Genomic DNA, 25,637 nt, shown 5'->3' on the forward strand with positions numbered 1-25,637 from the left:
CATCCACTGGATGGTTTTATTCATAGAAGATTTTCACCTGGGAACATTATCGCCCGAGAAGATCCAGCTCGAATTCGTGTTCCTAAACAGCGAGGGTGGCTTCGTACCACCGAGAATAGAAGACGCCGGACAAAGCTCGGAATTCATTTTCCTCTAGCGGCAAATCGAGTTTCGCGTAATTGCGTATTAAGAATTCTCATGCTGAGTTTGGGTCACAGGAGAGGTTGTTGCCAGACTAATTATAATTGCCATAAAAGGATGTAAAATCATCAAGTGCCGAGTAAATAGGGTGTCGCTACTTTTAATTACTTCTGTTGCGAAAATTTACGTAAGCTTCGCAGACACTAAATGTACAAAAAAGGTATTTACGTTTCAAAGTCTTTGCGGTTGTTTTGACGTATTTTTTTAATGGGGTCTTAGCCAATTTAGTTAATTATCACAGGGCTACATTTTAGGGTCTCCTTCTATGACAAAAACAAAGTACTCAGTTCGTACTAAGAATGAAGACAAAAGAAGACAAAAAAGGAGTGACATTACACTGTCCAATTCAAGAAAATAATTAAACTCAGCAGGACTAAGTTTCGTAATGGCCTGGAAATAAAAACAGAATATATCCAATCTGGCTAGAGACCATCTGCGTCCCAGTCAGATTGAGTACTTGGGAAATGGAATAAGAGAAAAAATATCATTTGGGGATTCCTAAAAACTTATTGGCAGATAAAGAAAATGACTTCAGCACGAAATGAACAAAGTGTAACAGAAAAACAACTACCTAGGACCTAGGACCTAGGCATATGTAGCATGTACGTTTAGAAATACACATTTTTTGACCGATGCTTTATTGGTCAGAAAATCCATGTATTGGTGATTCAATTCGGTTAGGGCATACATTTTGGAGTCATTATTCAAATTTAGATTCGAAAACTTAAAAATGATTTATCACGGGGGAGTTGAGACAAAATAATTTCTTTAATTTATCTATTAACTTATCAACCGAGTTGCCGGGCTGATATAGAGAATATCAACAGCTTTTGGATCCAATTAGCTGTATACAGAAGAAATTAAACTAAACAATTAAATGTAGGTACGGAATAAGTTGCGTGGATTACCAAATAAATAGTGGCATGAGTTTTTTTTTTAGTTCCTTGTATTTATAAAATATTATGAAAAAATTATGATGAATAGAAACAAATATTTGATCATGAATTTCTTTTCTATCTTGACCCACACTATGCACCATAATAACTATTAACTTTCAGTCCCATTTTGGGCCCGAAATGGCATTAATGCTGGATATATATGGATTATGTTTAGGAAATAAAATTCATTCATAAAAAAGTGTTTTTTTTTTATTATTATTTTTTTAATGATTACTAAAGGGGTTAAGCTTTCAAGGACACAAAACCTATTTTCCTATTTTAAAGAGAGAGGTTAAGGACTTCATTTTCCTTAGCGGAAGTGATTTAAGTGGGAAACTCCTTGATGATTTATTAAAAAATATTTGAGTATTTTTTTATTTTCCTTTTTTTATCAAATGTATTTAAAAAAATATATTTTAACATTTTGTTTCTGATTTTGCATAATATTTGTTGTGATATGTTCTTTTAGTTAATCAATTATTCGTCCCAACTCAACACATGACTTTGGTCACAGGGAATCGGGACTTATGTATCAAAAAAATAAAAATATATTATACGCCTAGTATGTAAAAAAAGAATTCCAAAAACGAATAGTATAATTATATATGACGACAACGCATTGTAAAAAAAAAAAAAAAATTGTACCGTGTTATTTGGAAACCGTGCAAAAAGAGATAAGGGTGTATTTCATTTTCCCTGGACTGGCACCTGATCACCTTATCTCCCAAGAAATCCACTGTGAGCGGATAAATTGATGATGATGATGTCAAACAGATACCAATTTTCGTTGCCGAAATGATATAAACATCATTATACTTATACAGGTTGTTCTTTAAACCTTGTCACATCCGAAACTACAATGATCAGTGTGGACAAGAAGACATATTAGCACATTAAAAAAAATATTTAGGACAAAGAAATCTTTTAAAATTAAAATATTTAAAAAAAAACAAATGGTTGCTTACTTCTGCAGGGAAGAAGTGAGGGGAGCGCGGCGCAGTATCAGACTCCCCCTCCCTCTCCTCGTTTCTGCCCTGCAGAAGTAAGCAACCATTTGCTTTTTTTTATATTTTATTTTTTAAAATTTTATTCATTCTAAAAAATTATTTTAATGTGCCAATATGTCTTCTTGCTCATACTGATTATCGTGGTTTCGTGGTGACAGGGTTTAACGAACACCCTGTATAGGATGGAAGCTTTTCAATAATTTACCACAAAATCTACGTCAAGAAATAAATTACGGAAAATTTAAGAATTAATTAAAGAAAAGCTTCCTGGAATAATTAACATTAACCGTATTTTGAAAATAAAAATGTATGTATAATAATATGTACCTGTGTATATCAATTTATAAATTTGTTTTTTTTTTTTTTACTTGTTATTACTATTAAGTTTTCTCAATTTTTACAATTGTTTAATTTTTTATTTATTTTATTATTTTGTTTTGCATTTTTTTGTTTCTTTTTTATAATATTTTGTAAACTTGCCAAACACAAGAGCCAGACTCTTTTTTGGCAAGTTCAACCTTAATTGATCCATTTTTTTTACTGCATGTTTTGTTTTTTTACGCTAATAAAGGTTTTTATTGAAAAAAAAAACAAAAAAAAAGTGGTTGAGGAACTCACCCGAGTCGACGGAGAGGCGCGCGGGATCGGTCGGGGGCAGGGGCAGCGGCGGGGGTAGCGTCAGCAGCGGCGCCGCCTCCGCGGGCGGCGCAGCCCAGGCCCCGGCCGCCTCGCAGCCGGGCGCGGCGCGCACCGCCGCCCTGCAGCACGCCCAGCGCCGGCCCGCCCACAGCCCGCTGTGGTAGCGCGGGCTCAGCGCCGCGTTTCCTGCGCACACTGCGACACGAAAAACATTACCGACTGTCACGGCCTGTTTTCAAAGTAATTTTAAAGTTGCAAACTAAAAAAAAAGAGAGCCGAGGTCGCGAGATAAAGTTGGAGCTCGTACTTTTTGTACGTATGAACAATTTAAAAAACTAATGTACGAAAAAAAATATTTACATAATTTATAAGATTGGAATAGGAGGACCCTTTTGAATTAAACAACATCCTTGAAATAGAGAAGGTTCAAAATAAGTTTTTTGCGATAGTGATATCTCAAAGAAAATAATAATTATCCATACTTATATCCATCATTATTTCTAGCAGGGGTGCTGGATTACAACACCCTCGAATCTCATCGACAATTTTTTCTTGGGAAACATTTCTATAAGCTGATTTTTGGAAGTATATTTAATCCAAATATACTAAAAGAGATCAGTTTGTATGTGCCCAATAATTATACTAGAGCGAGATCTCATGCACTATTTTACACACCCAGAAGCCGTACAAATGCATGTCAGAATTTACCTATTAATAGGGCAATGCGCTCGCTGAATAAGGCTTCTGCGGATAATATAGATCTATTTTTCTGTACATATCGACAGTTTAGAAGCTATCTGCTTTTAATTTTAGATCGGGTTGCGGTCTCGTGGCTAGTGTTGCGGACAGATCAGAGGTCCGAGGTTCGAACCCCACTTTACCTCAACTTGATTTCCATTTTATAATAGCGAGTTATTTGCAACTCATTGAAAATGGCAACCAAAATTTAAATATTAGGGTAAATTATAAGAACGCTAATAATATTTCTTTTTTCTTTAAAAAAAATTATAAAATAAAAGAATTAACTTCTAACTTATATTTACAGTCTGCATTACGTGATGGGTTACACAGCCCGTAAAGAAATGCAAACTACAATTTGCCAAATAAATAAATAGATAAATAAATTTGACTTGACAAAGTTTGCCAGTTTCAGTACCAAAATACGACTTTACTGGCAAAAATGGTACAAATAATTTACTCGTAATACAATAAAATAATAATAAGTTCTTAAAGTATAACTGCTAAAAGTGGGGGATAGGTAAAAAAAAAAAAAACAATTTGGCATGTAAAATTGCAAGGAAATGCGTATTCATAGCAGCTTTACTAGATACAAAAATACCTGTTGTAATGCTACATATGAGTGTATTTATTTATTATTTTACAATTTTTGCTTCAATAATGTTCCCCATAGTTACAATCTAATACCAATGCATAATAATAAATTTTATTATATTTTAAATATAATAAAATTAAAACATCATCATTCCTTTTTCGCACCTAGTGGTGCATAAAATTAAAACGACATTTAAAAACACGCAAGTGAAAAAACTTAATAGATAATACAATCCAAATAAATGCAAACAAAATAGATCTATAGTTAAAGAAAAATTACAGGAGGAAAAAATATTTTTTTCTTATAAATTAATAGAAAATAAAGACACGAAGAGGAAATAACACAAACAAATTAACTTAGAAGCTACTATATAATAAAATTGAAATAATATGGAATTTATTGTGTGTATTATCTTCTAAAGCGTAAGACATCTTGCCCTCGTGTGAAAAATGAATTATATTTATTTATTTATGTATTCATTCAAAATTACGCTAGTTTAAATATTAATAAACTTATTAAGGCTTTTTAGGCTATGCCCGTGTCAAGCCACAATAAATAACAGTTAAAATACATAGTAAAATTAATTAGATCAAATTATAATGACATAGAATAATAAAATTCCAAAGAATACAATGCAAAAAAGATAATCAGAAATAATTTATAAAATATAAATTATACAAATTAAGAATCACACATAATTAAATATACAAAATAATGGTATCATTAAAATCAACTAAATAATAGTAAAATATAGTAGTATTAAAAAAACCAAAATAAGAGTAGCATTAAAATCAACAGAAAAAAAATATTTATATAATAACATATATTATACTATTTATAAATAGAAAAAGTTATATAGTTTAACGAATTTAAATACGTTACGCCATATGAAATAAAACATTAAAAGGGATTTAACAGACTAAGGAAATATTTTATTTATTCATAGCTTTAGGCATGTGCTCAACGCGACATAATTACATTATAACCTTAGTATTTTATTATTAATGAGTAAAGCAAAATGCTCGGGAAAATTAAATTAACGGTACAACGGTAACACTTCTCCCAGAATGTCCGTCCCAGGGGCAAATTACGTTACCCCACAAAATTTAATTCTAGAAGCTTCTAGAAGCCAGGACCCGGGACGCACACGTAACCGCAAATTATATTTAACTATTAATCGACTGGTAGATGGATTCACTTTACGAAACAAAACATTTCTCGCTAAACCTGAAATTTAGATGTTATAAAACCAGAGCATCCGAGACCTCGTAAATGTTTTAAAATCCTCTAGATTTTAAGCTCACCTACATTGGAAAGACGAAATTCTACGCCATTTGCACTATATTGTTTTTTTGCAGAGTTTTAATGGGAGTATGACTTAAAAACCGATTTCATGTTTGTTTCAAATGTTCATAGAAATCGCGAGGCCTCGGGCGTTGAACAAAAGATTACGGGTGGCAAAACAAAAATCGAACCGTCTTTAGATTTTGTGATTTAAAATGTACTTTAAACTCTTTTAAAACTCAATCGTAGCGATGAAAACTAATTTGTACGAATATATTTTATTTTAAACTGGCAGTAAAGAAAATGAAAGTGCATAAAATGAGTAAATTTTGAAACGTTAATATATTTATTATACGGCAAACAAAACTGATTTATGAATGTCCGCTATTCTTTAATTACAAAAAAAAGATTTTCTACGCAAGCGGTGTTTTAAAATTGATTGCTAAGGAAAAGTAAATAGATATTCACATATATACAGACATGGAGAACATTTTAGAGAAGGAAATATAGAAGTCTAGGCATGTACAGGTCTAATGACCTGTCATTTGCTGGTTTAAGTGGCCTTTTTCACACACTGCGTAACATTCACCATTCTGCCTATATATTAAAAAAAAAATATTCATAAATTTCATAAAAAGTACATGTTTTTGTGAAATTCTAAACATATCTACTTTAACACATTTAGTAAATGTTATCTCTGTAACTCTCCAAAAAAGAGACTAACTCTTGTGCTTGGAGAGTGACTTACACTGTTTTAGTTATTTTATTTATAAGAGTTTGTATAATATAAATACAAGTACATGAAAAATAAAAATAAAAACATAAGATATATAAAGAAAAAAACATAGAACAATAATACATTCATACTAATAATTCATTCATTCATTCATTTGTACATCTATATTCCTTTAATTCTTCCATCTGTTGATGCTTGTGAAATTAAAGAGCTGAAACCTTTATTGACGTGGGTGAGATTCATCTGATTGAATTATTTCACCCACATACTAGGAGAATTTAAGGAATATAGTGGCCACTTAAACCAGCCAATGACAGGTCACAAGCCTTGTAGATGCCTAGAATTCTATATTTCCTTCTCTAAAATGTACTCCATCTCTGTTGTAGTATGTCAATATTAACAGCTCCCTGGGGGGTTGAATCCAGTTCATGTTTACAAAAAATTGGGACAAACTCAAAACATTGTTGATTCACATATTTAAATTGAATTACAATAAGACCAAAATAAAGACGTTGAACATTAATTAAAAGTTCTTGATCTGTAAGATATTTTCTTCCCGAGAGACACGAGGCATTCTCATTACGAAAATGTTTGTGCGGGCACAAACTAAGTGACGCGGTCAAAGGCAAAACGAACATCAAGGGAAACTCCGTAGGGAATAATAATATATATGTCATCATAAAAAACACACCGATACGTCTGTCGTCTGTCAGTTTCATAGTATTCGGTCTCGGAGACAAATCCAACAAGCGCAAAGCGAACCGGTTCTCAAACTCGTGGTATGTCAAAACGGCTGATAAAAAGTATCACGTGGTGATTAGAGCGCGGCTAACAACATAATTATAATTATATTTATAAACGGCGGAATGAAATCACCTATGGCCGAATGAAATCAAACTACCTGTCACCGTGTACGCTAACACACATCCGGAGGCCTGAAAAACAATTAAACCAACTCCACTTTTGAACGCGAATAAAACATAAAACCGCGAGCCATTTTACTCCAGCCAAGTAACAGTTGCCGATTTCACCCTGCAAAAGGCCGTAAAAAAATATTGAGCAAAAACAAAAAAAGTCGTAAATTTTTATGTTTTTCCATTGTAGCTGAACTAGCAATCTAGACGGTGAGGCCTAAAACTTGGCATTTTCAAATGATCAACGTACAATAGACTTATTTCTTTATAACGTGTATAAAACATACCCGCAAATCAAATCGTTTTGTGATTTTGAAATTACTCCTCACCACACTCTATCATTTGTTGATTTTGGAGAACTAGTGACGTCGTTCAAAGAAGTTAGGGTCAAAGCACCAGTAAATGACCACCCCCCAGTAAATAACCATTGGTTAATAAAACACAATATAATAAGAATTGCTACATGTGTCCAGTCAAAAAACTTTTAAAACTAGAAACTATGACGAAAGCAGTAGGCGAACACATCTTTTGGTAAGAAACAAATCTATCAGTTTTGAACTGTGAGTTGTCAAAAGGTAATAGTGCGTCTTCCCGTTATTGTTCTGAGATTGATAGTGTTTTTTTTAAGAAAAGGTGTAGTAAGTATTTTATTTGATACTATTTCTTATGCAATTCTTTGAATATATACATATTCTAATGTGTTAGGGTGTTTTATAATGTTATGATGTAACTAAATCTGAGTATTATTTTTACTGGGGTAGTAGTGGTCATTTACTAGTGATTCTGCTATTTATTTAGAGTAATATTAATTATAATTGTAATACTCGTATTTCAATAAAAAAGTAAAAGTACTTTAAAAATTAACGTGTTAATAATGCAATTTATACCTTTAATTTGGATTTCCCTACAAGCTGAACCTTAAACGGTCATTCATTGGTGCTTTGACCTTAATTTTTATTAATGTTTTCATACATTTTCGAAAAACTTCGCCATACAATTAAATGCTCTTATATTTACCATCTGTAAGAAAACATTTTTTATATCCATTTTCCCGTAGCACTGATCTTCTTCGTAGTATAAAAAAAACTACTAATTTACTTAGACATATAAACAAAATACGCTACTTATCTATCGTTCTTTACCACAGATTTAATACACAAACAAGCAGGTTTTTTTTCTGTTTATTGATATTTTATTTGATTCCAGGTACCTAGTATCAGAAAAAGTTTACACAATAAAAACATATGCATGGATAAAAAACTGAATTTTTAAAACTTATTTATCTCCTTTTCCTAATAGTTTTTCGCATCTATTTCATCTTCATCATCATTATTACCTTTCCTCACCTAACGGTGCATAGGGCACTGTACTGGTGTACTAATCGCAGTGTATCTTGATCATTTTTGTTACACGAAGGTAAGATGATCAGTCTTACGCTTCAGGTAACAGTCTAGGCACTATGAAATATTATTTGTAAAAACACCTTTTTAAATAAATATTTCAAGTCAACCATGTCGGGAGTCGAACCCGAGACCTCTTGCACGGTAGGCTAACGCGCTGACCACTACACCACGAGGTCAATTTGAGTTTTTGCAACGTTACCACTTCTTTATTATCGTGTCGTTAGAATAACTTCCATTTAATCCATATCTTGGCAGAAGGAAAAAATTTTTTTTTTTCATAACATGGTCCAGAAGTCCAGAATCCCTAACAGAAAGCATTTTTTGTTTTAATCAAAGTTTATTATAATATCACTTTTTTACAATTTTAAATCAATAAGGGTCTATGAAATACTGGCAAGTAAAAAAAAAATACTTTTCATTAGAAGCATAAAAAATATTTTTTAATTTATAATTTTTGATTCCCGTGAAAACGGTCCATTGCATTGGCCACACCCCTAATGCGTCGATTTGTGTACATTTTGAACTTTTTGACCATTTTAGTTTTATCAATATTCGTAGTATGTGATATTTCCCTACCGTGGTATTGCGGTTATGAATAAAAAATATGGGCAAGCAGTTTTATCTGAATGCTTTTTTACTCGTGTTAAGTTTATGAGAAAAAAATTAATCAATGTACTATATAGAATACACTCCCAAGAAAGTAAATAAAAATAAACAAATAAATTTTACCCGCCTCGTGGTCAAATGGTTGACGCGTTTTCTCAAGCTGTTTCGGGCTCGATTCCCAACATAGTTTAAATTAAATATTTAAAAAAATATTTTTTACACTAGAGTACTTCATAGTCCCCGAACTGGCATCTGAAGTGTAATACTAAACAGTTTACCTCCATGTAACTAAAGTAAATAATACACGCTGCGGTTGGTGTACCAATGCAGTGCCCTATGCACCTTTAGGTGCGGAAAGATAATTTAAATCTATTTCGCACTAAAATCAAAATGCACAATTTTGGAGTAAATAATCAGTTTTAAGACATTATGATGATTTAATAAGACATTTTTAAGACATTAAGACATTTAAGACATGGTTATAATGAAAGCATTAAATGTTTGATATTTCAGAAAATATTTGACGACTTGGTGTCATAGTATTCTAAGCCCTACATTTAACCTGTTTGCAGCGCCTCCGGGTCAGACAAACGCGGGACAAATTAAGTGGAAAAACTCCGGAAAAAAGCGATTGCGATACACATTTGATTTACCTCTGACTGTTCTCACGATGTGAAAAATAATGAAACCGCTAAAACTCGAATAAACTTACTGCCTTAAGCCATTAATTTATTTACCTCCGTTTTCGTTTTAATAAATTACCTTTCAGGTAACTTGCAAAAGCAAATAAAGAGTTGAACAGAATTTTCCCTCTACAACACAGGATTAGTTGGACGGTGCTATGTATGACTAGGTCGGCGTAGCATTTATTATTATATTTGCAAATATGAGTTGAAATCCCGCTTAATTTGTGAATTTGAATGCCTGGAAACAATATATAAGATCCAGGGAAAGAGTATAGGTAGTTTATCGTAATAATATATAGGTGTGAACACACTAATAATATAAAAATAAATTTTAATTTCATCCATCCACGCCCATCTTTTTATTTTTTAACTTTTTATTTGATTTATTTATTAACGCCGCTTAAAAGGCTTTTACACGTGTAGAGGTTGAACACACTAAAAATTTGAAAAGCAACTTTAATTTCATCCATCCACGCCCATCTTTTTCATTTTGATTTGATTTATTTGTTAACGCCGCTTAAAAGGCTTTTACAGATGTAGAGGTTTTAAACAAATTATAAATACAAAAGTTCATTTTTTTTCATATTTAAAAAACAAATGAAATGACTAGAAACTCAATTATAATAAAAAAATAAAAACAATTGGTTACATACATCTATTTTTTGGTCATCAGTGTGTTTGTTTCCGAGAGAGTTAATTCTCGGAAACAGAGAATGAAATAATATTTTTAGTATGAATAAAAATATACATTAATTAAATCAATAAAGTAATCAATAAGTAATGGAACTATTGTGTGAGTAAATTTATTTTTAAAAATCCTTGAAATTTGAGTGTAAAGTAAAATAATGATTGAAGTCAAATTGTGATATGATTGTTTTGATAAAATATCTGTACCTTTGAGGATAAAACACGTAAGTCCACTTTTTGCTGTTTTTAAGTTAAAAATGCAAATATTATCGCAATAAGCTATGTATTAATAAAACACCGAAGCACACTTTCGTCCTAAAAAATGTTTTTTTAAGTTGAAACAAAAATCTGAAGTCCACTTTGTTTTAGTTTAAAAAACATCAGTAGACTCAACTACGCGCTTTTTATATTTACTTTCAACATCAAAATAATTATTATTTTACATTGAAAGTTCTTTACAGATTGTAATTATCCCATTTGGTTTAAAAGTTATGGTGTGTTGGAAATCAAACAATTACAAACTCTTGTTTCATGAACATTTCGTTCAATTTGACTCCAGTGGTTTATCCTTTAAGGAATAGATATGTCGATGAATTGGACAAATGACCCATCTCAGACGAGTCGGGGCAAGTCCATGAACACAAACATTATTAACACAATATTAGCTGTTTTCAATAGGTAAGTATGTATACATAATATGAATTTACATTCACGATTTCAAATTTTGACAAATTACAATAACACAGTATCGATTGTTGTTGATTATTACTAAATTATATAATTTAAGCTTTGGTTATGGCATGTAAAACGGTAATAGTGTATTTTTTAGCAAATATAATATTCGGTTGTTTAAACACGTTACAGGAACATTTTAGCCGCAGTACGTTGTTTAGCGACCCCTGTTTTAGCGGAATGGGTAATTCCTGAAGCATTCGATATTATGATTACCTTTTAATAGAACTAAACGCAAAAAGTCAATAGTAAAACATAGAAATCAGGAAAAATTATTATGAAATTATGTATAGGTAAATAATAATTCAATTAATAGCCATATATTTATAAGAATTGACTAATTAAGAAACGTTTTAAGAATTTAATTGGAATTTTAAAAATAAAATTCTTAATTAACCGTTAAATAACAAAATCCTAATGAAACACGTTTTTAATTGTAATATTCTATACGTCTATCATGTGGCCAGAATGAATAAAATACTTGTATTATGTAATTATACAGTTAGGTACATTAAACCTTAAATATTGGTAGATTTGGGAGCATGGCAAAAAACCAGACTAAATATTATAAACTGAAATAATAAGTGAAAATAAATACGAAAACATCTATTAAAAGGTGAATGTGGGAGTTTTTAAAATAAAAAAGTTTATTCAAAATTATGTGATAGAATTTAGACGTCGTGACGCGTCGGTTTTGAGATCAAACGTCGACCGAACCCAGCCTGCTTTTATAAAGTTCGTGGCAATTCATTTATAAATTCAACAGTAATTTCGTTTCAATTAAAGTTGATATATCTAAGATATATTCAACTTTAGCATTCTCGAAATTCGCCATTCCATAGCGAACATTTATTACATAGTAATGATAAATTTTGACAAAAAAAGGCTAATTTAGTTAACTCTAAATCAGATGGCAGAAGTTCGATCCCCACTTTATAGTTGAAAATTGCCTTACTTTTTCCTAATGATTTTTTTTATCATAGCCGGAAACGTTTTAAAATGCTGAATCAAAGGAATGCGTAAAGATTTTTTTAAATTTTCTTCTTAAATGTAACTAATATATTATATGTAATTAATATAAAACATACTACGTATTTCCTAATACGTTTCTAAAGTTTTCGAAGAAAATAGATCACTAGTAAGAAAATATTATACTCTGACAAAGGAACATTATGTTTAGCGTAAAACACAATCTAATACACACATAGCGGATTTTCTCTGCATGTCGAAATTTTTTTTAAAAATAATAAAAGTTAGCGTAAAAAAAACTATTAAAAAATACGTCAACAATGTTTTGAGTATGCCCAAATGTTGGTAGACAGACTGGATTTCATTTTTCAGTTTACAACGCCAAAATCTTGAAGCAGGAAAGATGGAATATCCTTAACAGATATCCACACTTTCGTTAAAAGTAGTTATCACGCGATACTCCACTACTTCGGGAACTACACTGGCTACGTTTTCCACAGAGGGTCGAATACAAACTCTGTTGGCTTATGTATAAGTCACTGCACAACTCGGCTCCGGAATATCTAAGGAAACTATGCATTCCAGATGAACTAGCTGACAGGCGTCTCACGCTTAGATCAGCTACGTCTACGGCGAGAGGAAAAGTTATTATACCTCTACGCAAACAGCGCACTAAATATGGTGAACGCGCATTTGCGGTCGCAGGCCCTATGGCATGAAATGCTCTCCCAGCAGAGGTGCGAGGCTGTGAAAGTGAAGTGATGTTTCCGAAAAAACTTAAAACCCACTTGTTCTCTAAATCATTTGAATAAATCCGTTGCACGTGACAACAAAATGAATTGTTTTAATTAGATTACAAATTTAAAAGCTTCAATTAAATTAACTTAACAATAGAATCACCATGTAAAGCGCCCTTGAGGTATTTTATTACGAAAATGGCGCTATATAAGTTATCCATAATAATAATAATGATATTGTTCTTGGACGTTGCAACAATGGTGATTGGACTCATAAAGGTAATAAACCAAAATCAGTGATCGAACATCCAATTTCCAAGACAAATAAAACGTTTTTTTCTGAGTATCTTAGCCTTTTACATGACACGTAAGGCTACTAAATACAGGGGTCGAAATATATGAATAAAATATATAGATAGATAGGTACATACGTGAATTGAATCAATTTGACCGGTTGATCTTCATGACTTGTTTCCTCTTTGATTATGGAGAAAATTTGGCGTAAAATGAAGCAAATCAGTAGCCATGCCTCGCGTTACCCACATAATCAATCATCCCCAGTGAAAGGATTGCCTGACGCCCTAGGGGATGTTGATAGCAGAACCACTCAATACACATTGTAGGCTGCGGTGAATGGTGACAAAAACATAGTTATGTTCTTTTTTGCGTACAGTATGTATACCAGCACACAGTACACTTTATTAGACATTTTACACCGCCCACGCACCAAAGGCAAGGCCGATCCACCGCCCAAAATTAATAAAGACATAAGATAAATATTGCAAAAAGTTTGTACAGTAAAAGGATAAACTAATTGTTTTTCGAAAATTACTTTAATAAAACGGATTGGTAAACCTTATATTATATTTAATTCTAATGAAAGTAATGTGACATCAGCCCAGTTGATGGAATTTGCTGTAATGCTGTCTGAGACGTCGCGCATCGGCAAGGACGAACACAGCAAACGCATACACCATCATCATTTTCCGAAAGACCATGAAAATATAAAAACTTTATTATTTCAATGGAAATATATTTTATTACATAAAAATATAATTTGCTTTATTAAACTCAATTTTCAGAATGAAGGTTGTAGGGAGACCGGGGCTAGTGGACCCACTTTTAACTTAGTGATTAAAAAAAAGGGGGAAAAAGCCTCTTACCGATGGAATATTGTAATATATACACTTTTGGCTGTGTGATCATACAATAAAAAACTTTAAAAATCTGCCTATAAGGAAGCAATTATGTTTACAGAAAACCTCGTCCAGTGGGTCGACCAACCCCGGACTCATAGTATTCTATTAGTTGACTCATTCCAAAATAAAAGGATAATATTAGATAAATCAAGTAAAAAACATAAAAACGCATGATTTGTATTTCGATTATTTATTCAATAACAATTATTTCCTTACAGAGTGACGGTATAATAAAACAAAACAATAATTGAAAAAAATCTTCCTTTTTAAACATCAGATAGTTTGATAAAGAATATATCAATTAGTAGTCGAATCGTGTGTTTCAGAAACAACACACCAAACAACTTTTGGGATTTCAACTTAATGGTGCCATCTTGTTTTTTTTAACATATTACTTATATATATTTCAAATTAAATTCACTAATGATCAGATGTCTGTTATTTCTGCTCAGAACGTGTCTATGTTAAAAAAACAAGATGGCATCATTTAGTTGAAATCATAAAAGTTGGCTTGTGTGTTGTTTTTGAAACATACGATTCAGTTATTGTGATTATGCATTGGTTGTAAACAGCGTTGCCAAATTAGGTGAGTCGAGTAACCCAAATGCCGCTGAGTCGACGAGCCCAAATCGTCAGTTTTCATTTGAAAGCATTATTTCCAGTAAACGACTGGTCCGACAAGAAAAACAACTACCGCTATTCACTCACGAAAATGCAAAATTAGCATTAGCAATAATAAAAAACAATGAAATAGAAATAAAAAAGTCAACGAAGTAAAATATTGAAATTCAGCTCTAAGTTAACCGATTCATGCGTAGCGATCCAAGGGAACACAAATACTAATCTGCAAAAGCCACGTTCCAGACGGGAAAGACTTAGAACGCCCTCTGTTGAGAATCGGAAGAGTTATCACCGATGAGTCTACTAAGGCCTATAGTATACTAACCCCGGTCTCCCTTATACCGCGATGATTTTCTAAATAATACTTTATCTTCGCTATTTTTATCTCTGTGTAGTGATCCCATTCTCAAGTAGGGTCTCTGAAAAAATTAGTCGATGTTTACAAAAATAAGCGTCCATATAAATATCTAAAATCTAGACAATTTAAATAATAATCCCAGTGTAAAATAAATTGTTTTATTTAGTATTCACACGATTCTGATAAAGTAAGATGAATTTAGTAAAATATTAATGGGTATAAGAATATCCTTTACAAAAAGCGACATTTCAAAAGTGCTACTTTCAATTTTCAACAAAGGACTTAAGTATAAAGTACTTGGAAGTAGACGTAACATTAAGCTTCGCCTCGAGCCAAATTATATTCTAAAGTCCTTGGTCAAGGTTTCCATTTTAGGTAAGTTTACAATGAGCGCTGTTATTCGAGATTAATTTATTCACGTCAGTTGATATCACTTCAGAGTTACACAGTTAAAAACAAATAGAAAACGAACAACAAAAATAAAACGATACATTTAAGGCGATTTATATGACAATTTCGTAAGATAGATAAAAGTTAGATTTTGTTTACAAATTAAAATATTTAAAACCGAATCTTAGTTATAGCTATCGGAATACTCTTTTGGTGACTTGTATGAAAGGCATCAGAGTAAATATTTTTTTCAAATATGTTAATAATAATAATCTAAATGAATGTTATTAATTTTTTTAAATACTATGGTGGAAAAAGACAATAGACGGTAACTGAAATTAATACAGGTAAAAACAAAGTTTTTGTTACCATTCGTGTTTGCAATATGGTCACGGGGAAAGATAAACAAGCGCTTGGGCGCCGCGGCGAGACAAGTCGCGGCAACACGAAATATTCTTTGCGCTGTTTTGTATGAAACAAATTGTACTACAGTACGCGGCACTTCATACAAAATTTTGTGGCGCCGCGGTAGTGTAGTTTTACCTGAAGAATCACAATATCAAACATAAGCCCCCCATATAATTGACCAAACTCACGGTGAAAGGGGCAGTGAAAGTAGTAGAATAAAATTAAATTAAAATCGCGGTTTATGAAATTGAAAAAAAATTACATTTTAAAAGAGTAACTAGTTTATTGACAAAAAAAACATTGCGCTTTAGTATGAGCGAATCCGATAGAAAGACCCGCGGCCTTTAAAATGGTTTTCGGGTATGTGGAGGTAATGCTTTCACTAGAATATTTTCAGTGAACTAGAATACTAAATCGATATTTAAAAACTCTTAAGAGAATGACCTCAATAGAAGTCATTAAAAGGGTTCATTGTCTATTCAATGAGGTTTTATTAGGTCATCGCAGGAGACTGTTTCTCAGAGACGTCGACCTTATTTTAAACACCTTTTCATGCAAATATAAATTACTTTTCGTAGACATCAGCAAAATAAAGATTTCGCGGCAGACGCTCTTTTATATCTTAAGTTTTCTGAATTGATTTATATATATACGAACAACATAATACTTTACCGTGAGAAATTGAAATTAAGACAATGCGGCAAGGAACTAACTTGTTCCAGAAAGTCGTAAGTTGATGCAATTAATAGGACGGTTCGTACATATTATATAGTCATCCTTAGGTTGACTTTTTTTGGGTTAAACCGGAATAGCGATTTCTTCAAATGGAAAAAAATCTACTTTCCATCTTAATATATTCTCATAAAATGCTTCGGGGTCACTATTTCTATAAAGACGATATATTTTACAAATACATTTTATCGAATTTCAGAAGCTGTGAAACTACAAAGCAAATTATGTTGACATTGTGTAAACGAGTAGCTACTCACTCAGCCGAATGTTTTGTTAACTGGTAACAAAATACACGGGAAGATAATTAACACACCGATAAGTAACTAAATGAACTAATTTGAAATTCATAATCAAAACCAATGAATTATTAATATAGTCGGTAACCACACCACAGTACACCAACAAGCTCCAGAAAGTAGCTTGGTGGGATTTTAGTTTTAGTAAAAATATGAAAATTGAAATGTTAAAACTGAAAAAATGTATAATTATATAAGATTACTGGTTAAGTCGACCTAGATCTTTTGAGACGTAGTTTTCATCATTCCTGACTGATTTGACTATCGAACGCCGTACCCCAAACTGAACCGTTTTCAATATATTGCGTATTGAAGTTTTTTTTTTTAAATCGGATTTTTGTCTATTGCCCTAATTTTTTTGGCTTTTTCGCCTTAATTTATTTGTGTTTGCGATTTTTGTGTAGTAGATATATTGCTTTATCATTCTCAACCCAAAAACTGCAGTTTACTGAACCAACTGGGTCGTAATAGACGATTGATAGTTATAAATTGAAATAAATTCGTAAAAAATATTTTTTTCTTTCCGAAATATTTCAAAAAAAGTCTATGACAGTTATACTGCAGATGAATTAAAAAATATCTACGTTTTATCAGCTATCCAATAAGGTATAATAAGCTAGGGTATTATCAGAATTCTTAGAAAAAAACTTTGATGAAAGGAAAGATTAGAGGCAAAAAAGCCAAATAATCAGGCCAATAGACAAAAATCCGATTTAAAAAAAAAACTTCAATATGCAATATCTTGAAAACGGTTAAGTTTGGGGTACGGTGTTTCATAGTCAAATCAGTCAGGAATGATGGAAACTACAACGTCTTAAATGATCTAGGTCGACTTAACCAGTAATCCTGTATTAATAAAAAAATATAAAAAAATGATTTTATTATTTTAAGTGATAAAACCCTCTAAATGCATTACTACCTATACTGAGTAAAATCTATTTGAATGTTAAAATCAAAAAATCTTTTCCGATCTTCCTTATTCATATTTTGAACATGATACGTACTCATAAACCATCTTAGTTCTTTTCAATTGTTTTAATAGATAAGATTTCGACAAAAAATATCTGGGAAACAGGATTAATGGTTTTCCCCAGAAAACGTTAAAAAAAAACATACTTTCAGTGGATTTTTATACATGCTAACTTTGAAACTAAACCTTGTAGGATTTTATCAGTTGATAAAGCTCATTTACTTGATTTTAAACTTTTTTTCTAAAATTTTGTTGTTTCGAATGTTTTTTTAATCGGGTTGTCGTTCAGTGGCTAGTGTTGCGGACTCAAGGATCAGAGGTCCAAGGTTCGAGCCCACTCTACCCCAACTTGATTTCCATTTTCCCCAATGTTTTCTTCAATATTAAGGTAAATCATAAGAACCCCAATATTTCTTTTTATAAAAAAAACTATAACATATTTTATTTTTTTTAACTCCTTGTATAAATAAAAAATAATACCTATTTGTACAGTCAGAGAATTTGCAATATAAAAAGCTGTTATTTTACGATACGATATATTTACAAAAAGAAATATTTACCAATACGATATATTTACAAAAAGAAAAGAAAAAGCTGCATTATTCTTAAAATCTTTTTTTTTTTTTTTACTTGCTTTCATAATTAGAACACTGAGGTTCGTAAAGCGGTCGTTATTTTACACAACCAAACGAATGACCGCCCTACGCAATTTATTTATTCCCGAACCACATAAAGCGTCCTTTTTTACATCTTTTTCTACGACCGTCTGTCTGCATACAGTGTTATTCCTTTGAAACGAAGTACAGACATAGTCAACACGATATTCAATATTGAAGCAATCTTATTGGATATATAGTAAGTCTGAGTATGAAAGTTTTCAATTTTGTAGCTTCTACCAAGAAAAATAGTGGCAAAGGCGCCAGACTTGCAATCACAACAAAATTGCATTTTTTATTAGACTGTTTCAAATTCTGCGCTTTCGTGCTTTTATGACAAAGAATATAGAGCCAAAATTCGTGTCGAAGTTCGCATTCAATAACTTCTTGACTTTAAGATATAGTCTCAGAACAGTGAACTGTTTTGTGGATATAAATAATGAAATAAAGATTTTACAATCATTGAATACGGGAGTGGGACGTATGTATTCGCAAATTATTGTTGATATGGAAAAAAATGTTGAAATAATATTTTATAAAAAATATTAACGTAGGTTGAGTATTTGATATACAAAATACATGACCGTGCTGACATAAAACTATTTTTGTAAACATTATTAAGTGGTAAAATAAGTATAAAATTGGAAGAAATTTTTTAATTGGTTAATTTGCTAAAATAACTCATAAATCTACGAGAAAAAATAATTATTTATAAAATAATAGTAAGTACGTACAAAACTCTCCTTACACTTTTACAGTAATATATTTATTTATTTATTCATATAAAGATAGATATTAAGAAAGTAGAAGCATGCATATTGTTAATAACCAAGTGTCTAATAATGCCCAAGAAGTAGTCAACCACTTCTCTAATTATTTTAATTCGGTCTATACTCAAAGCAATCTGATCGATGAAGCCTGCATAACCTCCCCACTCCATCAAAGCACACGCAATGTTGCTACATCTTCAATTAACTTTTCTTACGACGATGTCCGTAAAATTCTTACTAAATTAGATTCTAGCAAAGGTGCTGGAAGCGATGACATTCCTCCATTATTCGCAATCAAATGTGCAAATCAACTTGCCGAACCTCTAACAATTATATTCAATCGCTCATTAAAAGATGGAGTCTTTCCGAGTCACTGGAAAAGAGCACTTATCATTCCCATTCATAAAAGTGGCTTCAAAAATAAAGTTGAGAATTATCGACCGGTCTCAATCTTACCAGTGTTTAGCAAAATATTTGAAATGTTAGTTTATAATCACCTTTTATCTGAAGTTGCTTTACACATTCCAAATGAACAGCACGGTTTTATGCGGAAACGATCAGTAGTTTCTAATTTAACGCTCTTCACAACCGATATTGCTGAGTATATGGCCAAGGGATTACAATCTGACGTTATTTACACTGATTATTCAAAGGCGTTTGATCGTGTTGATCATTCAATCCTCTTAAAAAAGTTAATAGCAATCGGAATTAATAGAGATCTCTTATGTTGGCTTGGTTCTTACATCAGTAAAAGGAGTCAGGCAGTCGTCGTTGGCGGGCACTCTTCTGACTTTTCCTTGCTTCCATCTGGTGTCCCTCAAGGTAGCCACTTAGGACCCCTTTTATTCAATGTATATGTTCATGATATAGGCGATTGTTTTAATAACTCTAAATACATTATGTATGCAGACGACATGAAGGTATACTTAAATATTGAAAATACTAATGACTGTCATAAAATGCAATGGAGGACCTCACTAGACTGTCGGTTTATTGTATAAATAATAAACTATCGCTTAACCCTGAAAAATGCCTAAAAATAACATTCAAAAGAAAGACCCGTGCCATCGATTTTAATTACAAATTAAATAATACAAATATTAAATCTGTCGAAACAGTCCGTGATTTAGGTATCCTCTTAGATGAAAAATTAACTTTTAATCGTCACATCGATGGTATTACTGAAAAATCTTTTAGAACACTAGGATTTATACTACGCACAGGCAAACCGTTTCAAAATACCGATACTCTTAAAAAATTATATTTTTCTTATGTTCGTAGTTTACTAGAATTTTCTTCACCTGTCTGGTCTCCTTATTATAAAATTCATTCCTGCAAAATTGAAAGAATTCAAAAAATGTTTATAAAAAATTTAAACCGTAGATTACATCTCAATTTTCCAGATTATCGCCAAGCGTGCGTTTTTCATAATATCCAAACTCTCGCTGATAGACGAACCACAGCTGATATAGTGTTACTCACCAACATAATATCTGATAAAATAGATTCCCCCGAATTGGTTAACCGCATACATCTTAAGGTACCACAGAGACAAACGCGTTATACACAACTTTTCCACATATCTAAATGCAGAACAAATTCGTCAAAAAACGCTACGATTAACCGTATTATGGATACGTATAACAGGAAATTTAACGAAATAGATATATTTACCAAAAATATTAAATTTATCAAAACTGCCATAGGTAATAAATTGTCTTTGTCCGCATCCTCCTCTCCGTTGCTCTCTATCCCTGAACATATATAAGTTTTATAGTGAGAAGATCTTTTAATATAATTATGTATCCCCGTACTGCGGGCCAACTGTTTGTGACACCTGATTTTTATAATCCGAATCATTTCTATTAAACTTATATGTTATTCTTATTTATATATTATGTAGGTGCATATAATATGCATTTGTGTGTTCGTTTTGAATCAACGTTCGCGTATTGTCAATCCTTATTTTATTGTTGTCATTATTTCGTATTTACTGCATTTTGTGATTACCTACTGTATTGTATAGGACTCGTCGCACATTATTCATTCGATGTGTATCAGTTAAATTTAAAAAATTAAATTGCTTTTTTTTTCTTCAGAATACGGTTTTGGAATTTAACATACTTAAAAAAAAAAAAAAAACGATTTATATCATTTCGTCATTTGAATTTTAACAAAAAGGTTTCTAACTTTTTACTAAGCTCTTTATTGTACCATTTTTAATACAATTTACAAGTTTTAAGCAAATATATTATTTTCATACTTACGCACCCATACAAACGCACCCTCTCCCTCTTTCATTCCCACACGCATATGTATCCTCTCCCTCATTCATTCACGCATACACACATTCACATACACATGAATACAGACGTCACACAAATACAATTACTAAACTTCTTTTCTTATATATTATGTGTCATTATATTTACAGTGGATTTTTTTAATTGGCTTTAGTATTGTTAAGATTTTTCTAATTATTTTGTTTATGTAATAGCTGTAAAAATCCCAAATAAAATGAAATAAATGAAATAAATAAATAAATAAAGAATACTACAAATAAAAATTGTTACATAAACATAAATTATAATAAACATCTGGACAACACGCTTAATAGTACTATATACGAGTGCATAAATATATTCAATGTCTCGGAGCAGTCTCCTACAATGGTCTCTTCCCATAGAAAAAATCAAACTTGTACATTTCTCATGAAAATGGCTTTCGTTTTGTAAAACCTTAATATGTTCACCCGGGACATTGAACACTCTTGGCGCCACAAAAGATCAATTTAGAAAGAGCGAAAGTCATAGGTGTTTTTGGTATTAAATAATAATTAGAATTACAGGAAAACCTCGTACGAGCATTCTGCTGGGATCTCATCTTGTAACCACATGAGCAGAAATTTGTCAATGACTCTATTTAGAAAGATTGTCTTATATCTAGTACCTTCATAAGTTGAAACAATGTCTCTGATGGAAAAGTTGGGGGACATCAAAGCATCACTCTAAGAATTATTTTTTGTACATGATATACGCCGTGCAACCTCCCCAGCCCACTACACCATAGGTAGCTACTGACTACTGCTACTGGTAGCTAGCTAATAATAGGATATTTTAATCTACGCAATAAAAAACACATAAATGAACGCTAGATAAAAACATATTTCACTACTTCGATCACGACAAAAGAAAGTTCAAAAAGACTGCCACAAATGTTATATCAACACTATTGAACGTGACATACCACAAAATCCTAAAAAACTATGGTCTTACATTAAACACCAGAATAAAGGATCAAATACTCCACAAACCATATGCTTTGAAAATGAAGTTGTGTCAGGGGGAGAAAACGTATGCAATCTCTTCCTGAAATACTTTAATTCTATATATTCATCACCAACCACAGCTTCAATTACATTCACAGAAGAAGAAAATACCACAGATCAATGGGCTTCTGATAATATAGGTTCTATAATTTTAAACAAGGTAGAAGTTTTTAAATATTTAATTAAGCTCGATGTAAACAAAGGTGCAGGCAGCGATGGGATTCCACCTTTATTCGTTGTACGCTGTGCGCAATCTCTAGTGACTCCGCTGACTTTACTTTTTAACAGATCACTTAAAGAAGGAATTTTCCCTCAAAAGTTTAAGGAAGCACTTGTCATTCCAATACATAAGTCGGGAGCAAAAAATTTAGCTAAAAACTATCGCCCAATCTCAATTTTGTCGGTATTTAGTAAACTTTTTGAAAAAATAATATACGATCGCATATATCCCCTTATTTTAAAATATATTCCAAATCAACAGCACGGTTTTCTAAAACAACGGTCAGTTTTATCGAATCTTACAATTTTCACAAACTTTGCTATGCAAAACTGCGTAGTAACAATCAGACAGATGTCATATACACCGACTATTCCAAAGCATTTGACAGGGTAAATCATCAAATTTTAATTAATAAATTACGGTGCATGGGTATCCATGGGGATTTACTCAAATGGTTTACATCATACCTAGAAAAAAGGTTACAGAGTGTAACAATTGAAGGCTATAATTCACACTTTGTAACTATACCTTTTGGTGTACCACAGGGTTCTCACCTGGGCCCTCTACTATTCAACGCATATACTTATGATATAAACAAATGCTTCAAATATTGTAAATTCATATCCTTTGCTGATGACATGAAAATTTACGCCTGCATTAAATCTCACACTGACTGTGCAAAAATGCAAGAAGATCTCGACAGACTTTTTCAGTATTGTAATCAAAATTTACTGGAATTAAATATTAGTAAATGTCATTTATTTTGTATTTCGCGCAAACAAACAACAATCAGCTTTCCTTACTCTTTTAATAATACCCCGATCTCTATAACAGATAGTCAAATTCGCGACTTAGGTGTTATTATCGACTCAAAACTAATGTTTAATATTCATATTGAATCAGTCCTAAAAAAAGCATATAAAATGGTTGGACTTATTATGCGAGTATCAAAACCTTTTAAACATGCGGAGACATATGAAAAACTCTACAAAACATTTGTTCGTCCCCAGGTAGAATACTGTACTCCTATTTGGTCACCTAACTATAATGTAAGTATTAATAGACTAGAAAGGGTCCAACAAAATTTTTTTAAGCAGGTCGACTACCGGTTAAACATTAACCTTTCTAATCATGCTGAAAGTATGCAGTACCATGGAATAAACTCTCTTAAAAATCGAAGAATAATGTTGGACCAGTTATTTTTATTCAAATTAATAAATAATAAAATTGATTCTCCTAACCTACTAGAAAGACTTCCATTCCGTGTGCCATCTAGACCGACAAGACAAAATCTTTTGTTTTACACTGAAAACGCGTCAACAAACTATTTTAAACAATCTACAATACCTAGAATATTCGACCAATATAACAATATATTTACCGAGGCTGATATTTTTTGTGACAATGTATGTAAATTTAGGTCAAAAATTATTGAAATTTTGAGAGAAGCAGACATTTAACATTATTATTATATTAATATTTTTTCATTTCGTCTCTTTTACATTTATTATATTGAACATAATTTAAATTATTGTATTAAGTGTAAACAATTTTTTTGGTGTGTGCATGAGTTTCTTACTCTAATACACAAAGAAATTGGCAATATATGTGTACATAATGTTTGTTTACCTAATAAAATAAATAAATAAATATTTATTTATTTAAACACTGTATATTATAAAGGCGGGTATACAGCCTAAGAGGAATTTCTTTATTTTATTTTACTTTATTTTTTTAAAAAGAAACCAGATCTATAAGATACAATTTATACTAAGGTACGTATACAAGGAAGTAGTAAAACATGTCGCCATAAATCTAATATTGTTTGTTTTATTTGTCTAATTTAGTTATTTTGTTTAAAAATTGTAATAAAAAAAACTATTATCCCAAGTATTAGCAAAATAAAATAAATAAAGTAAATAAAATAAATAAAATAAATAAAATAAATAAAATAAATAAAATAAATAAAATAAATAAAATAAATAAAATAAATAAAATAAATAAAATAAATAAAATAAATAAAATAAATAAAATAAATAAAATAAATAAAATAAAATAAATAAATAAAATAAGTAAAATAAATAAAATAAATAAAATAAATAAAATAAATAAAATAAATAAAATAAATAAAATAAATAAAATAAATAAAATAAAATAAATAAATAAAATAAGTAAAATAAATAAAATAAATAAAATAAATAAAATAAATAAAATAAATAAAATAAACAAAATAAACAAAATAAACAAAATAAACAAAATAAACAAAATAAACAAAATAAACAAAATAAACAAAATAAACAAAATAAACAAAATAAACAAAATAAACAAAATAAACAAAATAAACAAAATAAACAAAATCAACAAAATAAACTAAATAAACAAAATAAACAAAATAAACAAAATAAACAAAATAAACAAAATCAACAAAATCAACAAAATAAACAAAATAAACAAAATAAACAAAATAAACAAAATAAACAAAATAAATAAAATAAATAAAATTAATAAAATATTATTTTTTATAAAAAAAACAACATAAATCTAACACAGATCCAATTACGTACGCAACACAATTTCTGAACAGGACAACAAAATGTAACGAGAATATGTATAACACGTGACTATTTGTGATGGTATCTCCATTGTTGTGAATATGGAGTGTGACTTATGGAGTGATGTGTGTAAAATGTAGTGTTTGTTTTATATGCTTATACGTATACTTATTAGTTATCTTAACTTAGCGGTTTTTTATATTTAAGCTACAAATATGACCATTTGAGTACTTCTCAAAACGTCGAAAATAATGTTATATTGTTA

At 30.9% G+C, this 25,637-nt stretch overlaps 1 protein-coding gene and 1 long non-coding RNA gene across 2 annotated transcripts in view; both read right to left on the reverse strand.

Moving 5' to 3' along the window:
• LOC148277881 (tyrosine-protein kinase Btk-like) overlaps window positions 1-2,900 on the reverse strand; it is an 80,661-nt gene extending 77,761 nt beyond the window's left edge. The window contains exon 1 of the mRNA XM_088232252.1: window positions 2,765-2,900. The gene's annotated coding sequence lies outside the window, so the exon portion shown is untranslated. The remainder of the gene's footprint in view (window positions 1-2,764) is intronic.
• Window positions 2,822-25,637, reverse strand: part of LOC148277882 (uncharacterized) — a 49,447-nt gene continuing 26,631 nt past the window's right edge. Inside the window, exon 3 of the long non-coding RNA XR_015823341.1 lies at window positions 2,822-2,980. This is a non-coding gene — a long non-coding RNA (uncharacterized LOC148277882). The remainder of the gene's footprint in view (window positions 2,981-25,637) is intronic.

The sequence above is a fragment of the Micrasema longulum genome, unplaced genomic scaffold (genome assembly GCF_059751315.1).
Source record: "Micrasema longulum isolate JH-2025_06_02 unplaced genomic scaffold, ASM5975131v1 h1tg000962l, whole genome shotgun sequence".
Lineage (NCBI taxonomy): Eukaryota > Metazoa > Arthropoda > Insecta > Trichoptera > Brachycentridae > Micrasema > Micrasema longulum.